Source organism: Lactuca virosa, chromosome 5 (genome assembly GCF_052849685.1).
Source record: "Lactuca virosa cultivar CGN04683 chromosome 5, Lactuca_virosa_CGN04683_v6, whole genome shotgun sequence".
Lineage (NCBI taxonomy): Eukaryota > Viridiplantae > Streptophyta > Magnoliopsida > Asterales > Asteraceae > Lactuca > Lactuca virosa.
In genome coordinates this window covers 114,634,980-114,640,138 of record NC_136430.1, presented here as the reverse complement: position 1 = coordinate 114,640,138, position 5,159 = coordinate 114,634,980, and positions in this window count along the sequence as shown.

Sequence of the window (5,159 nt, the reverse complement as noted above, 5' to 3'; positions counted from 1 at the left end):
GCATCCTCTCATGATTTCATCCATGAAAATCATGTTTTCATAGGTCTTCAAGTTCCACCAAGAACACCAAGAACACACACTAGTGTTCATGGCCAAGATCGACCATTTCAAGCCTCTATATCGTAAGTACTCTTCCCTACACTTGTTATCTAGTTAGGACTCATGCTTAGAGCCTTGAAAACATCAAAAACACAAGGACAAGAGGAGTTTACGGCCAAGCCATCTACCATGGCCGTAAATCCCTTTAAGGGTGCCATTTTGACCATAAACCCTTCCTAAGGCTTGGAATTGAGGCTAGAACACTCCCTTGTGCTTTGTAAGACCTTGAATCATCACCAAACTCATCATTTAGAGAGTTTACGGCCCAAGAGTAAACACCCTTGGCCGTAAACTCCAAGTATGGTCAAGTTGTGGACCTTAATCACATTTAGGCTCTTGCCTAACCTTAGAACACTTGAACCCTTGAGACTCCTTACCTTTAAGACCCTAAATGCGACCATTTAGAGAGTTTACGGCCAGGAGTAAACTCCCTTGGGCCGTAAACACCTCAACACTCTCCAATGAGTGGGTCTTTCTCATCCTCTAGTAGAGCAAAAGTCCCTCAAGCTTCCCTAGTCTTCAAACAACCTCATATGCATCTTTGACCATGAGTTTACGGCTGTAAACTCCCTTGGCCATAAACACATGGCCGTGAACACGAAACCATGGCCATAAACACCCTTTAGGTCAATCACATGTGATTCCAACACTTGGACAAAGTGTTTCCTAGTCCTGTGAGGTGTTTCCTTGCCTTTGGTTGCTTCTAAACCCTATATTCATGCCAATATATGTCATTTAGGACTTGTTAAGTCTCGGGACATCATTCGTGGAGCTTCTCATCCTTACACGCATATTCGTTTGATTCACCCACATCAGGTGAGTTCATACCCCGTAATAAATCTTTTAACTGTTTTAAATGCTTTAAGGGGGGAATACAAGTTGAACACAATGATAATTATGTAAAATGTTTGTTATATACATCTTTCAAAAGATTGCTTATGTCCTTTATAAGTGATCAAAACATTTCAAAAACTCTTTTTAAGTTATGTTGCTTTATAGTTTAACAAAACTCCGTTTTTAAAGTACAAGCATGACTTAGTAGATAAATGAGTCTTTTCAATAACAAGTTCAAGTAAAACGTTAGTAAACTATAATAGGTATAGTTTAAGAAGATACTATTCATTACTTCTAGTACAATGAAGCATACAAAGAGTCAGTTCATACACGAGTCAGAACATACTATATGAGAAACAGAACATACTATATGAGAAACAGAACAAACATACTAACTTGCTATAGCATGGAACAAATACAGGATCTAATTATACCAATGAATCACTAACTCATTGTTCTAAACAAAAGGCGATAGTTAAATTGGGTATACATGATTATATAACTTTAATGTGGATGTACACGATGCAACCGCCGGTTTGCCAAGTCGCGTTTCGTTCCCAGAATCTTTTGACAGGGAGAGTGTTTAGTATGGGATCTAGCCATCACATTATACCTTAATAACCAATTTAAGGCAATTAGTACAGCAGTAGTACTATTTATAAATACTACAGTACTTACATTTTCTCATTTCTTTCATAAAGTGACAACACCACTTGAAAGTCAAATACAAAGTATTCTCGAGTTAAGATAGTTATAAACTAGGGAAAACTTACATTTTTACAAACATACATCACATTTGATGCCTTGGTAGAAGGCTACGTTTAGTAGAAGCGGACCATAATGCTAACCTTATGATTCCTTAATGTATGCATCAAAGGATTCATATATATATATATATATATATATATATATATATATATATATATATCAATAGGATCCGACAGATAATAGGATGTGTGTTCTCTGCTTCACTTCCTGTTCCTTGTTTGGTTGTGGGCTTGGAACGGATTCACCCAGTCTATTATCTATTCGATTCTAGATATATATATGTTCAGTATACATTAAGTCATCATAAGGGTACTAGGTATGGGTCAGGTCATAGTACACAAAGTCAATGCACGATTTTCTAGTACAAATCTTACTTTTCCAAACAGAACTTTTGGTATACAAAACTAGAAACTTACCAGTAAAGGGTTTAATTCATTTTATTAAACCCGTATAAACTTAAAGGGCCTTAGGTGATTAACTCTCTAGTACCTTAGTTTATACATCACGGTTATATATCATTAATACCCAATAAGTAGTTGGATGTGTGCTTTCCGCCTTACTTCTTGTTCCTTGTTTGGTTGTGGGCTTATGGCATATTCACCCAATTAACTATCTATTCGATATTAGATCATATATAGCTAGTATAAACTAAGTAATTATAGAAGTAATCACTGTGGTCACTATATTATTATAATAAATAAGGGTTTTCTTAAAGAATCTTTTCATTAAATATAAAGGAATTTTTACAATTAACTCCATGAGTAACAATTGAATACACCAGGGTTATATACCACGATGATAAAACAAACAATGGGATGTGTGCTATCCACTTTAGGGCAGATGCGCATAATCGATTGTTTGTTTACTCTGAGTCTTGTATAACTTGTACCCATTTAGTACTCATAGAAAGGATTGTAGAGCCATTTTTACTTATCTTATATTAAAGTAGGAAATATAGGATTTTCTGGAGGAACAGGTGAACTTTTCTAAACATAACTTACAACTTACATAACTTACAACTTACATAACTTACAACTTAGATAACTTACAACTTACTACATTTTTCAACTACATTATACAACAACTTTCTACAACTTACATACATCACTAAAATCTTATGAACTCACCAGCTTAATTGTTGATAAACTCTTTCAAATAACTTGTATTCTCACGAAACTAGTAGACAGGTACTCGCGCTGGGAATTCAAAAGATGGAGTAGTATAGCTCCACGTCTTGTTTTGTTATTTGCTTATATATTCTATGTTTTGTGAACACACACATTGTAAACACTTTCTTTCTAATGAAATGGTTGTTCATTACTTTTCTTACTATGATGCATGTCTTGTGATACTAAACATGACGTCCTCCACCCCGGAACGTTTCTGCCGTTCCGGTTTTGGGGTGTGACAACAACATACACGTCCATCCTTGTCGACTGGAAGAATCTAAGAAAAGGTAAACCAACAAGTAATACATAGGTCTTTGATAAAATTTAAATAAATAAATACCTGCAAAAGAAGAGAGTGATGCTTCTAGATAGTAGAATAGTCTGGACTTTCATTAGGCATCCCATCAAGTCAATTTTCAGCAACTGGTGTATTAAGCTCAACCGATTGAATTCAACAACACCAATCCATCTCACCCTTCAAAATTCAAGATTTGTTATTAATAAGAAAAAGGAATTGAGTATTACTGCTTGTGATTTGTGACACCATTGATTATGGGATTCCCTGATATTAAGTTTCTCTCGTGCATTTCATCGAGCACCTTATGTACACAACTTATATTTTTCTGTCACACCCCAAAACCGGAACGACGGTAACGTTCGGGGGTGGAGGACGTCATGTATAGTATCACAACACAGAATAATAGTAAACAAGCAAACAACATCATCCATTGCATTAATAATATAATTTAATACCAGTGTGTTCCGTATAGTTTATAAGACACCAAAAATGTAAATCAAAAAATAAGATGAGTCTTGAATGTGCTCCATCTTCTCAAAAGCTGGCATCGGTACTTGTCTACTGATGACCTGAGAATACAAGTTATTTTAAAAGAGTTTATCAGCTTTAAAGCTGGTGAGTTCATAAGCATTTTAGTGTCATTGTTTGTATGAAAATGTTTGTAACTGTGTTTGAAGTATGAGTTTGTAAATGTTTGTAGCAAAAGTATGTGAATGTTTGTAACTCCTAGAAAATCCTATATTTTCTACTAAAAGTAGCCTTCTACCAAGGCCCAACTGTTTTGTATGTTTGTTTATTGTAAAAGTGTGTAATTTTCCCAAGTGTAACTATCATTAACAAAATATAGTTTATACATTATCGTTTATGTGAAATGATCACAAAGTGAATGCAAAGGGGAAAATAATGTAGTACTGTAGTGTTGTATTATTGTAACTACTGCTGTATTAACTACCTTAAAACCGGATTTTTATCAAGGTATAATGTGATTTGATTGTACCATACTATCAACTATAAACACGACGATGAAAGACGTCGGAAGTAATGACATTTGGCACCCGAAGACCTGCAGGTCCTACTGTAGCTAGCAGCAAGGTGTAGGATAGTCAATCCAGTATAGATCTATACACAAATTCACGCTCTCCCTCCAGGAGACTCTGGCTACAAATCGGGCCATGGCAGTGATGACATGCCCCGAAACAGTGGTTCACATTTATGTTATATTATACTTGTATATGTATTGTATGTACTAGATGTATTGTGTGTTCTCTCTGTCTAGTATGTAGTATATGTAATGTTTCTCATAATAGTAAGTTCTCTTAGTTTCTCATCATAGTATAGTTGTATAGTTTCTCATAATAGTAAGGTCTCCTAGTTTCTCATCATAGTATAGTTGTATAGTTTCTCATAATAGTAAGTATTGACTCGTCAATGAACTGACTCTTTGTATGCTTCATTGAACTAGAAGTAATGAGTAGTATATCCCTAAACTATACCTATTATAGTTTACTAGTAGATTTGTTTGTATGACTGAATGTATTGAAATGAGATAAAAGTCTTTATATATATATACATATATACATAATATATAACTAAGGATCCAACGACACACGGACAAACAACAAGGTACTCTAAGTCCACAACCAAACAAGGAACAGGAAATAAAGTGAGTTGTCAGTCCGAAGTCCTTCAATCCTTACTTATATAACCATATATGTATTAGACATGGTTTTGACAATGTATAAGTATGAAAGCTGTAAAAGAAAAGGTTTGATATATAAAAGTAAGTTGGGTAAATAGTTTAACATGTAAAAGAGTTTGATAACAGTTTGAAGTAGTTTTCTTGATAAAATAGTTAAAAGCATAGTAAATCCATTGTTTGATAGTTATTAATCACATGTGATTGATATAATAACTATAGGTTTCAACTTGTATTCCCTCCCATAAAAGCATTTAAAATCATTTAAAAGGTTGATTAAGGGGTATGAACTCAC